Source organism: Microtus ochrogaster, unplaced genomic scaffold (genome assembly GCF_000317375.1).
Source record: "Microtus ochrogaster isolate Prairie Vole_2 unplaced genomic scaffold, MicOch1.0 UNK5, whole genome shotgun sequence".
In the NCBI taxonomy this organism is placed as follows: Eukaryota; Metazoa; Chordata; class Mammalia; order Rodentia; family Cricetidae; genus Microtus; species Microtus ochrogaster.
This window is the reverse complement of record NW_004949103.1, coordinates 457852-471324: the sequence shown is the minus strand read 5'-3', so window position 1 is coordinate 471324 and position 13473 is coordinate 457852. Positions and strand designations below refer to the sequence as shown.

The 13473-nt window shown below is 45.6% G+C and overlaps 1 protein-coding gene across 1 annotated transcript in view; it reads right to left on the bottom strand.

Moving 5' to 3' along the window:
- The window catches only part of Add1 (adducin 1), a 75433-nt gene extending 69940 nt beyond the window's left edge, over nucleotides 1-5493 (bottom strand). Inside the window, exon 1 of the mRNA XM_026788621.1 lies at nucleotides 5323-5493. The gene's annotated coding sequence lies outside the window, so the exon portion shown is untranslated. The remainder of the gene's footprint in view (nucleotides 1-5322) is intronic.
- Between the last annotated feature and the right edge of the window lie 7980 nt (nucleotides 5494-13473).

The following is a 13473-nucleotide window of genomic DNA, read 5'->3' as shown; positions in this document are numbered from 1 at the left end:
CCATCTCTCCAATCCCCTAAAAAAAATTTTTTTAAATTTCATTGCCATCCCAATGTTGATTTTAAAATGTATTGGGTTCCTGTCAAGTGTTCAGGTTCTGGAGTCAGACCACCTATGTTATGATCCCAGTTTACCTATGTGTTACTTTTCTTTCTTTTTTTGTTTTTTGGGTTTTTTTTGTTTTGTTTTCGAGACAGGGCTTCTCTGTGTCCTGGAACTAGCTCTTATACACCAGGCTGGCCTCGAACTCACAGAGATCCACCTGCCTCTGCCTCCCTAATGGGGGATGGGACAAAAACCAACAACAATGTAGTAACTACTGGAACTGGATTTAATAGGATTCACCCATTGTGTTAGCTAGTTTTATGCCAACTGGACCCAGGATAGAGTCATTTGGGAAGCAGGAACCTCAGTTGAGAAAATGTTCCCGCCACACTAGCCTGTGGTACATTTTCTTGACGGGTATGATTGATGTGGAGCACTTTGCATCAATTCTTCCCTCTGAGTTCCTGTTCTGACTTCTTTTGATGGGCAGTGAAGTGAAGGTGTAAACAAAATAAGCCCTTTCCTCTCCAAGTTGTTCAGTGTTTTACCACAGCATTAGAAGCTCTTAGACACCCAATGCAGATGCCTGGAACAAGGGCTCTTAACTGCTGAATCAGCTCTCCAGCTCCTAGAACCCCAGCTTAGTATCTTTATTTTTTTTTAGATGTATTTATTTTATGTGAATGTTTTGCCTGCATGTATGTATGTGTATCACATATATGTCTGGTGCCTGTGGAGGTTCAGAAGAGAGCTCTGGATCCTCTGGAACAGGACTTGGTTTTGTGCCATCATGTGTGTGATGGGGCCTGATGCCAGATCCTCTGCAAGAACAGTAAGCGCTTTCCTTAGCCACAGTATCACAACAGACTCCACACCTATGTTCAAGATGTAGGTTTTCCCCTGCCCCCCAGCAGCACAGTATATATGAAGTCAGATCTGAACATGCCCAACAGTTTTAAGCAAACAAGTATCAGCAACAATGTTGATGGGTTTTGGTCCCCCTCCAAACCTGAGAGGAGCAAGTTATCAATACATTACAGGTCACTCATACCAACTGTTTTAAACTGTACTTCTGAAAAAATAAAGATCAAAGGCAAACTGAACTAAATCTGTTTCCTTTTGCTCTTTCCACATTTCCTAACTGTGGAAGGTCAGAACAAACATTAACTATCAAACGATTCTATTAAAGTTTAAAATCATGCTAAATTCCTGTCTTAAGAAGCATGTTTCTGACCAAACTAAAAAGACATTGAAATATTTATGTATATGAAGTAACCATATCTTATGTAAAATTCAATTATTATTTTGTTGGTTTGTTCATTTTTGTTGAGAAAAATATATCATACAGACCAGGCTGGTCTCAAACTCAATATAAAGCTAAGGATGACCCGATCTTCTTGCCTTCGCCTCCCAGGAGTTTGAATTACAAATGTGTGCCACCACACCCAGCTTATATGATGCCAAAAACTGAACCCATAGTTTTATGCATGCTAGGCAAGCACTCTAGCAACTAAGGTACAATTCCAGCCCTGTTGGCTTGCTTTTTGGCCTTAGTGAGTTCCACTTCAAACAATGATTAAACTGGTACAGCAAGGAGCAACCCAAATGCTCAAATTACAGCTTCTAAACACAGTTCAAGTGTTAAGATGCATAGGATCAAAGAGTTGATTTCAGGGTGAAATATTTGCCCATGTGTCCCATGTCAGAAACAGGACCATAGTCTAAACAATACACCTTATAAGCAGAGTCTGTGTGTAACTGTGTGCATTTTTCCACTAGAGTGCTAGGAATCAAACCCTGCATTTCATACATGCTACTCCAGTACTGGGCTAATGAGTTAACCATCCAGCCCTACACAGGATTCTACAGAATTCTGTGCATGAAACAAAGTTTGTGTATCACAATTAAAGGGACTGAAAAGGTCTTTTTGTAAACTATGTGTTACAGGCCTGCATTTGTGACAACCCATCACATCACGGTCACAACAAAACTCCAAAATCTGGGGCTAGAGTTGGTTCAGTGGTTAGGAGAACTCTCTGCTCTTACAGAAGACTGAGGTTCAATTCCTAGCACCCATATGTCAGCTCACAACCACCTGTAATTCCAGTTCCAGGGGATTTGATACCATCTTCTGGTAAGTTCTAGCACCAGGTATATATGTGCTACACAGATGTTTTGCAAGCAAAATATTTATATACATAAAATAAATAAGCCTAAAAAAGCTCCAAACTCCATGTTGTGTTGGGCTTTGGAGCACCTGGGATCCCGGATTTTTAATTAGAGACGCACAGCCCTATTTCTCACTGAAACAGCACTTCACAGCCCCGAAACTGAAATTTTCACTATTTAAAATCCTATGACAGATGCTATTAGAACACAATTTCAAGGCAGGTAACTCAGCTGGCGGAGCACTTGGCTAACAAGCACAATGTCCTGGGGGTTTCATACCCCAACACATACGCTGTAAACGCAGGACTCCCAGGGTACAAGGAACAGGATCATCACTTACAGGTTGGGGCTGGAAAGAAACGGCTCAGCCATTAAGAGCACTTGCTATTTTCTAACTAATTACTTTGATTTCTTGTGGTTGGATACAGCTCGGTGGTTTGAACACAAGTACTACTTTCCCAGAAAACCTGCGTTCAAGTCCCAATAATACCCACATGCCAGTTTTCAACCTTCTGCGACTCCAGTTTCAGGGGAATCTGACACCTGGCTTCCACTGGCACCAGGCATGCAACTGGTCCACAGACACACATGCAGGAAAAAAACACTTGCAAAATAAAAAATTTTAATTAAATGTTTTTAAAAGTTTAAGGGTAGCTTTCTGTCATTGCAAATTCAAGGCCAACTTGGGGCTACATTACATTATAAATTAGACTAAAAAATAAAATAAAAAGCATCAGCAGAAAAGAACTCAGGAAGCAGAGGCGGGAGGATCTCTGTGAGTTCAAAAGGGGGGGCAGTTTCAGATATAATCATTTATGTGTGTGTAGTTTACTCAGCATTAATGTGCACGTACAGGACAAACTTAAGTCCTGATTCGGAATGTCTAGTCTTTCTAGATGTTTAGAAGTACACAATGAAACATTTTGTAGATATCCAGCTACTGACTGTTGACGCTGAATGGGTAAATAATGACTTGGTGAATGCTACTGTCTCAAATGTGAATGTGTGTGTGTATATATATGTATATGTATATATATATAAAGAGTTCAACATGGCTGAGAAGGAAGCAGAAAGGACAATCAATACAAACTGAGCTTCATATAGTGAAACTATCTGGGAACCTGTCTTAGATAGGGTTCCTATTGCTATAATAAAACACAAAATCAACGTGTGGGGGGGAGGGTTTATTTCATCTCACAGCTTGTGGCCCATTATCCAGGGAAGTTAGGGCAGGAATCAATGCAGGAACCTGGAGGCAGGAGCTGACTGCTGCAGAGACCACGGAGGGAGGGTGCTGCTTACTGGGTGGCTCTAAGGGCTTGCTCAGCCTGCTTTCGTATAGCACCCAGACCACCCGCCCAGCGGTGGCCCCACCCACACAGTGAGCTCTCACATCAATCATCAACCAAGAAAATGCACCACAGAGTTGCCCACTGGCCAATCTGGTGCAGACTTTTTTCTCAATTTAGTTTACTTCTTCTCGAATAACTCACGCCTGTGTCAAGCTGACATGAAAACCAAGCCAGCTCAGCATCATTTGAAGCATTTCCACACTTAATTTCCTGATTCAATATAATTATATAAAAGGAACAGGTTTTTTTGTGGCAAATTAACAAAACTAAACAACAGTATCAGATAATACCAAGAGTTAAGTGAAAATCTGAATAGTTTGTATAAAACTGATTTTAGAAATGATGACGCTTGCAGACTGTTTAGAATCTGGATTCATTTCATTTGCTGAGTCCCACTAGCCTAGACACCACATTGGTGACCAATCACACCGGACCTGCACCACGGTAAACCACAGCTGAACCCTGAAAAGCCACTTCCTCTAAAAACAACTTTACTTGCAGGGTGTGGCGGCAATCCTCACTGTAATCCTAGAACTAAGGGGGCAGAGGCCGAAAATTTCAGTTCCAAACCATTCTGGGCTACAGAGTAAAGCCTGTCTTGTGGGCGAACTGTGCACAGCACACAACACAACTTTACCCACACAGGAGTACATCAAAATTTCAGAATTAACATGTGATTTATACATCAAAGGCTGTAGTTTATACATTTAAAGACTACAGTGTACAGAATCCCACCCTTGTAAAATTCAGCAGCGACCTGAATGCCTTTCCCCTTCTGGACCCTGTTGAATCTACTCGCAACTCCAGACTTGTTTTCTCGCTTGTTTTACAAAGCAGACAGCCGATCTGTCAGCATTCTAGTTCCTATCTCGATTAAGATTTCAATCCCCTTTTGACAAACGCAAAATCACTCTGTAATAACTGGGCAGTAATGCATACAACTAGTAGCTCTGGCCCTTGGTCTTTGGGGCTTAACAATTTTAGGCCGAAAATCATATGGTCAAACCAAAAGTAGTTTCAGGTGGGCAAAAATATTTATTTCAAGATGGGTGTGCATCAAACAAACACATATCACCTACTAAATACCTTGAACCAGGACCTGAATTACAAAAAGCCAAAGTGTACAATTTACATAGGGAATTTCAAGATAGCCAGAGCTACCTAGTGAGACCCTGTCTCAAAAACTAAATAAAAGTATGTTTTTAAAAAGTGAAAAAAAAAAAAAGCCAAAGTGTGTTTGGGAGAGGTCTAGACGAAAAAACAGAGGAAAGACAAGTCCCGTCTCCAGGAAGTTCCACGACCACCTCATTACTACCATCCGTGGACAGAGCTGGCTTTTTCTCTTTGGGCAGAAGGTGTCATTTTAAAAAGAGCCGACTAACAGGACCCACACGCGCTTTGCCACAATCTCCGCAGTGACCAGCGGCTGAGGCCACCTCTAGCAAGCACAATGCTGACCCGGGAGTACCCCCTGAGGCCCAGTCGGCTCAGAACGGAGCGGCCACTTCCCCCGGAGCCCACGTCCGCCGGGGGGCCATCCTGGGAAGCGACGAGGCAGAGTCCTCGCCCCCGCACTCGGTGGCAAGCGCAGAGACCCCGGACGCCCTGCGCCGGAGCGACCTCGCCGCGCCCTCCTCGCTGCAGGCGAGGCGCCCCCGAGGCCCCGGGCTCGGCCATGCCCTGCCCGCCCTGCCCCGCCGCCCCGGCCTTACTCCCGCTGCGGGCCCAGAGACCTCGCCGCGCTCGCGGGCCTCACCTCCGCGGAGAATCGGGGAGCAGCGCGTAGCTTCCCGGGTCCGAGTGCGGCCCGCGCCTCGCCTGCGGCTCGCGCTGGGCTCCGCCCCCTGGCCGCCGCGCACCCCCGCCGCCTGCAGCAGCCCTCGCCCTCTCCCGCCCTCGGCCCTCAGCCTTCGGCTCGCCCCCGCCGCCCAGCTGGGTGCGGCCTGCGGCGCTGCAGTCGAACAACGCGTAGCTCCATTGGTCTGAACGCCCCGCCGCCGTCCAGCATTGCTCTCTCTCATTGGTCAGTCTTAAGCAAGGGGTTGGGCTGGGGAAGGGCGTGTCCTGGGAGGTGGAGAGAGGGTTGGGCTCCCTCGCTTTAGGTTGAAGGTCGCCGTAAGTCGGGGTTAGCGGTGACCTGGACCGCCGCAGGCAAGGGCCGGTGTCCTGCTGCAACAGCTCGGCGAGGCCGCCGGTTCTCCCACGGTGACCATCAGACCGCGCCTTCGTGCACTCCCGCTGCACGTGGACCTGGTCTGGGTGCGCGGCGGGCGGGAGGGTCCTTGGGCCGTTTGGATTGACTGAGCTGTCAATTAGGGTGGAGTCAGGACGGCGCTGTCTGTGGGCTCTGATAAGGCTTCCCTGACAGGAAGGGCCCTTTGCGGGAGAGTGGATTAACAAACACCAAAGTCTCTTCGGAGGCAGCGAAGGAGGCCAGGCGAGGCCTTGGCCGAACCAGTCCACCTGACAGTGGCCTGGAAACCAGCCTGGGGACCAGACCAGCAGTCTCTCCTGTACTCTCATCAGAGTCCTAAAGATCCAAAGGAAACAAGGGCACAGCCTCTTGTTCCCTCACACCATGGAAGGTTGAAGCCTTGAGCAAGTGGTTCAACCGTGTGGTACCCTGGACTCCTCACAGCAGGAGCTCTGGCTTTGACACCAGAAGGGCCTGGGAGGTTATCTGTACTAGGAACACTTCCCCCACATGTTGACCGGTTTCAGATGACTTCTCTGACAAAGCCTCAATTCTCTTCCATCACTTCAGTTCCCTCAGCACCCAGAAAAAAAGTCCGTCCCATAAGTGACTTCGGTGAAGCTGGGCGGTGGCGGCGCACGCCTTTAATCCCAGCATTTAGGAGGCAGAAGCAGACGGATCTCTGTGAGTTCGAAGCCAGCCTGGTCTACAGAACGAGTTCCAGGACAGGCTCCAAGGTTAGACAGAGAAACCGTGTCTAGGAAAACAAAACAACAACAACAACAAAGATGTCAGTGAAGGCTTGCTGAAGGAGAGGGGGTGGATGGTTGAAACTTGCTGTGCTGATACGTGTAGATTTAAAAATAAAACAGTCATCAAACTCGTAAAGGTGAATGCATGTCTGAGATGACAAAACGCTGAATGGGATTAGGAGCCGATTAGACAGCAAAAGAAGCGATTTCTGAACTTGAAGAAGCTGGGAAAGATTGAACAGCACACCAGAGAGCTATAGGACAATGTCATAGGCCTAATATAGGTGCCACTGGAGTCCCGGAGAATGGAGGGGAGGGCTGGAAGGGCAGAAATACTTGAAGACTCAAACTCAGAAATTCAAGGAGACAGCTCAATAGATAAGGGTGCTTCTTGCTCAAGCACGAGGACCTGAGTTTGAATCCCCAGTGCTCATGTTAAGTAGGGCATGACCATGCACCCCTGTAGCCTCGCAATTGAGAGCAGACACAGGGTGATTACTGGGGCTTACTGGCTACCAGGCTCAGTGAGTCTTTCCACACGTGCACAAACAAGCACACAAATCCACATACAGCCGTCACAGTCATACACACATACACAAAAAAGGAAAAGGTTAAACGACTTCCACATGCTGCTGAGCCCTGAAGTGTGTTCAGCCATGTCACTCACTAAGCCAGTATCTCCTATCCCATATATCTGTGTGCTAGTAAGGACTCCACATGTCACAATGACAAAGAAAGAAAAGGGAGCTTTCTGGGTGGGTTGGAACTCATTCAGCAGTTCCACTGGAAAAGACGGTGGTTTGGAGATACTATCCCAGCAGGAAAGCTTCAAGTAGTGAACTTGACCATTCCCATGGTGTAGAAAGGAATGTTATTTGGACTCACGGGCTGTAGTAAATGGCTTAACTAATTGGTCAGGAGCCTGAAAGTGATTATCTAGAAGTTAGAGGATGCATTAATCTGAGGCTTGTGGATGGGCTTATGGGAGCCTCACTATATAGATCACACTGGCCTCAAACTCACAGAGATCTGCCTGTCTCTGTCTCCCAAGTGCTGGACTAGATGAAGATGTGTGTGTTGCACGCTGACTAGACAGCATCCACCACCAAGGCTCTACACAAGCAGCACTACAGCTCACCCTACTATATGAGCAAGCTCCCATCCTTCACAGCTGTGGCGATCAGGCAGCAGTCTCAGGAGTACAGGGAGCATGGAAGCAGGGTGAAGATGGCACAAGTCATCATTAGATGCTCTTTTTTTTTAATTTGTTTACTGTAGGTGATTGGATGTTTTTCCTTCATGTGTGCCACGTGTATGGATGGTGCCCCTAGAGGTCAGAAGAAGACATCAGATCTCCTGGCACTGGAGTTACACATAGTTGTGAGCCACTCTGTGGGTTTTGGGAGCCAGCCTGAGTCTTCTTCAAGTGCAACAAGTGCTTGAAGCCTCTGAGTCACTTCTCTGGCCCCAAAGATTTACTGTTTTATTATTTTTACTTATGTGTATTTGTTTGTATCCACTTGTGTACCACATGTGTACTGGTGCCAGTGGAAGCACCAGAAGAGACGTTAGCTCATGGAGAACCGGAGCTAAGGTAGCTATGAACCACCCAACATGGGTGCTGGAAAAAGAACCTAGGCCCTCTGGAAAAACAGTAAGAGCTCCTAGCTGCCGAGCCAGCTCTCCAACCCTCTAGGCACTCCTGTAACAGAGGCTGACACAGCTATCGATACTGCCAGATTCTCAACCTATAAGCATCAAAAACTATATCTGAACCCCTTGGCAAACCAACCACCCCTCTGAAGTCCTTCTGTCTCAGAAGGCAAAGCTGAGCTGATAAGAAATACTACATATTGGTATGAGTTTGCCTTTTCTTCAGCACTTTAGCAAGTACTATGATTCTTACAAAACTTACAAAATGGGGCCTAGAGAGATGCAGTTAAGAGAACACAATGCCCTCACACAGGACCAGAATTCGAGTCCCAGCGCCCATGTCATACAGTTTAGAACTGCCTATGAGTCCAGCAGCAGCGATCCCACACACTCCTTTGGACTCCATGGGCACCTGCACTCAAATGTGCAGAAACCCACATGCAGACAGACACATATACACATACTTGAACAATAATTATTCTTGGGTGTGGTGGCACATGCCTTCAGTCCCAGAACTCTGGAGGCAGAGGCAGGATAAATCTTGAGTTTAAGGCCAGCCTAGTCTACATTGTGAGTTCCAGGTCAGTCAAATCTACACAGTAAGACCCCCATCTCAAAAAAAATCCTTGAAAATCTCTGAAAGAGTTTACACAATATCTGATTTGATGAAATGGACCCATGACATGCCTGCCTAGTATCAAAGCTTTCATGCAAAGGAGTTATGGCAGTAGATTTGCACGTGGGACTCACTATTCCTGCCACATACTATACCATCCGAAAGTCATCCTGCTGGTGTAACAGAATGACTACATCAAGGGGCTGGAGAGATGGCTCAGAGGTTAAGAGCACTGACTGCTCTTCCAGAGGTCCTGAGTTCAATTTCCAGCAACCACATGGTGGCTCACAACCATCTGTGCTGAGATCTGGCGCCCTCCTCTGGTGTGCGGGCATACATCGAGGCAGAATGTTGTATACATAATAAATAAAAATAAATCTTTAAAAAAAAAGAATGACTACATCAGATTGGGAGGTGTGGCATACACCTTGAATCCCAACACTCAGGAGGCAAAGGCAGGTGGATATCTGTGAGTTCAAGGTTAACCTGGTCTACAGAGTGAGTTCCAGGACAGTCAGGGCTACACAGAGAAACCCTGTCTCGAAAAACAAAAACAAAAAAGAATAACTACATCAAGCCAGGTATTGCATGCCTGTAAATCCAGCATTTACAGGATTTGGGAGGCAGAGGCAGGCAGATCTTCCAGTTCGAAGGTAGCCTGGTCTACAGAGTGAGTTCCAAGACAGCCAGGGCTGGTATACAGAGAAACCCTGTCTCAAAACACAAACACACACACACACACACACACACACACACCAAACAAACAAACAAAAAAAACAAAACAAAAAAAACTATATCAAGCCAGGTGGTGCACGCCTGTAATCCTAGCACTTAGGGCATTAGGGCAGAGGCAAGCACATTTCTGAGTTTGAGGCTAACCTGGACTACAGCGTGAGTTCCACAGCAAAAAGAGTTACATAGAGAAACCCAGTCTCAAGCCACCACCCTCCCCCCTCAAAAAAAGAAAGAAAAAGAAAAACTACATCAAAACTCAAATGAGACACTGACATGGAGACAACACACTTTGCTCCAGGAAGTAGTATACTCTGGACCAAAACTAACTTATGAGGCTCTCTCCCCAGTAAACACAATTTCTGGTCATTCATTTGGGAACTTCTGCTCCATTAAATTCCTTTAGGTCGCCAGGCAGTGGTGGCGCAGCTGGGCTGTGGTGTCGCATGCCTTTAATCCCAGCAACTCGGGAGGCAGAGGCAGGCGGATCTTTGTGAATTCCAGGCCAGCCTGGTCTACAGAGCTAGTTCCAGGTCAGGCTTCAAAGCTACAGAGAAACCCTGTCTCGAAAAACCAAACAAAAGTTCCTTTAGATCTAGAGGTCCTGCTTACCAAAGAGGTCATGTCTACTAGGGGATCCAGTAAAGTTGAAATTGGCTGCTACCAGTGTGCACGTATATATAATCATTAAATGTGCATTTAAAAAAAAACTATGAGGGGGACTAGCTCTGTAGACCAGGCTGGCTTCAAACTCAGAGATCTGCCTGCCTCTGCTTCCCAAGTGCGGGGTTAAAGACATGCACCACCACCACCACCCAGCAGAATGATTTTTATGTGTGTCTTTGTTCTATTTTTTGTTTTGTTTGGCTTTAATTTTTTAATTTAAAAGGTTTTTTTTCATTTCTCATACCAACCACAGTACCACCTCCCTCCCCTCCTCCCATTCCCCCCACCTTACTCCCACCCCATTCCCCATCCACTCCTCAGAGAGGATGAGGACTCCCCTGGGGAATCAACAAAATCTGTCACAGCACTTTGAGGCATGACCAAGGCCCTACCCTCTGTATCAAGGCTGAGCAAAGTATCCCTACAGAGGGAATGGACTCCAAAAAGCCAATTCATGCACTAGCGATAAATCCTGGTCCCACTGCCAGTGTCCCCAGACTACCCAAGCCATAGAACTGTCACCCACATTCAGAGGACCTAATTTGGTCCTATGCAGGTTTCTGGGTATCAGTCCAGAGTCTATGAACACCCACTAGCCAGGTCAGCTATTTCTGTGGGTTTCCCCACCATGATCTTGACCCCTTTGCTCATATAATGCCTCCTCCCTTTCTTCGACTGGACTCCGGGAGCTGGGCCCAGTGATTACCTGTGGATCTCTGCTTCTGCTTTCATCGCATACTAGATGAAGGGTCTACGGTGACAATTCGGGTGGTCATCAATCTGATTACAGGAGAAAGCCAGTTCAGCCACCCTCTCCACTATTGCTAGGAGTCTTAGCTGGGGTCATCCTTGTGAATTCCTGGGCGTTTCCCTAACCCCATAATGGCTCCCTCTTTCAAGACATTTCTTTCCTTGCTGTCCCTCTCTGTTCCTACCCCAATTCAACCATCCATTCCTTCAGGTTCCCTCATGTTCTGCTACAACTCCCTTTCACCCTCCCCTTTCCTCTCCCTCCCAATTTATTCAGATCTTACTTATTTCCCCTTCCCAGGGGCCTCCATGCAATGTCTCTCTTAGGGTTCTCCTTGTTACTTAGTTTCTAAGGGATTGTGGATTATAGCCTGGTTATCCTTTTATGTCTAATATCCACTTACGAGTGAGTACATATTGTGAGTATTTGTCTTTCTGAGTATGGATTACCTCACTCAGGATTTTTTTTCTAGTTCCATCCACTAACCTACAAATTTCAGATGTCATTGTTTTTTTAACCACTGAGTAATAGTCCATTGTGTAAATGTACCACATTTTCTTTATCCATTCTTTGGATGAGGGGCATCTAGGTTGTTTCCAGGTTCTGGCTATTATGAATAAAGCTGCTATGAATATAAATTAGCAAATGTCTTTGTAGTATGAATGTGTATCCTTTGGGTATATGCCCAAGAGTGGTATTGCTGGGTCTTAAAGTAGATTGATTCCCAATTTTCTGGAAACCACCACACTCATTTCCAAAGTGGCTGTACAAGTTTGCACTCCCACCAGCGGTAGAGGAGTGTTCTTACCCCACACCTCTCCAGCATAAGCTGTCATCAGTGTTTTTGTTCTTAGCCATTCTTACAGGTGTAAGATGGTATTTCAGAGTTGTTATGATTTGCATTTCCCTGATGGCTAAGGATGTTGAGCAATTCTTAACTGTCTTTCGGCCATTTGTGTTTCTTCTATAGCTCCACTTCTAGGAGATCCGTCATTTGAGTTTCTTCTATAGCTCTGGTTCCAGGGGATCCATCACACTCCTATAGCCTCCATAGGCATCGCAGACTCATGGTGCACTTAGTAGATACACACTCACAGATATAACATAAAAATATTTTTTAAAAGCCGGGCGGTGGTGGCGCACGCCTTTAATCCCAGCACTCGGGAGGCAGAGGCAGGCGGATCTCAGTAAGTTTGAGGCCAGCATAGTCTACAAACTGAATTCCAGGACAGTTAGGACTGTTATAGAGAAACCTTGTCTCGAAAAAACAAAATATAAAATGAAGAAAATACTTCACGATAGACAAAAGAAACATGAAGTGCCAACAGAGAAAATTTAACAAAATGTAAGTAAAACCATAATGAGAAGATTACAATGTCTTATTTCCAAATCCCACAGAAGACCCTAATGAACAGAGAGGTAGGGCCATTTTTATGAATCAGAAGACACAATATGCTAAATTTCACACTAAGCCAGTTCTTATCTGTAATGAATTCCAATCAAAATAACAAAGGGCTGTTATTAGAACTGATAAGCTGGTTTTAAACTCTATTAAGGCTAATCATGCAACATACACCGGTAAGCCCAGCAGTTGAGAGGTAGATGCAAAAGAATCAGGAGCTCAAGGCCAGCTGAGGATATAGGAGACCCTGCCTCAAAAGAGCCAAATTATTAAGAATGGTAATAAATTTTTACATAGAGATGTGTGCAGTGGCAAATATCTATATTCCCAATTACTTAGGAAGCTGAGGTAGAAGGACCATTTAGCTTATGATTTTGATAACAGCTTGGGTAGCATATATAAGACCTCATCACTCAAAAAAACCTTTTATTTTAAATTTTTTATAATTTACTTAACTTTATTTTATGTGCATTGGTATGAAAGTATTAGATCCCCTGGAAATGGAGTTACAGTTGTGAGCTACCATGTGGGTGCTGGGATTTGAACCTTGGTCTTCTGGAAACCCAGTCGGTGCTCTTAACTGCTGAGCCATCTCTCCAGCCTCTCAAAAAAACATTTTTAAAAAATAAGCCTGGCATGATGGTGCATGCCTTTAATCCCAGCACTGAGGTCACAGAGGCAGACAGATCTCTGTGAGTCTGACACCAGCCAGGAAGCAAATTTCAGAGCCTATCTCATTAATTAACTTAAATATTTAAAAAATTGTCTTGGGGGAGGGACTCATGAGATCTCTCTCTCTCTCTCTCTGAGGATCTATGTGAAATTAATGGTTGCTGGTGGAGAGTGAGAAATTTTCTTCAGTGGTATGGGCACTGCCATACCAACTCAAAGAATAAACTCAGATCCTCAGGCTTGGTGGAAAGCATCCCACTGAGTCATCTCACTGGCCCTCAACTGTCTTAAAAATAAAAACTGGGGACTGGAAAGACAGCTTAGTTGGTAAAATATTTGCCACACATGCATGTGAACCTAAGTTTAATTCCAAAAAGACCCAGGAATGGTGGTATTTATTCTCTTATAGTCCCTGGACTGGGGAGGTGGCTCTGGCTAGGATGTGGGTTGGTGATCCCAGGACTGGGGA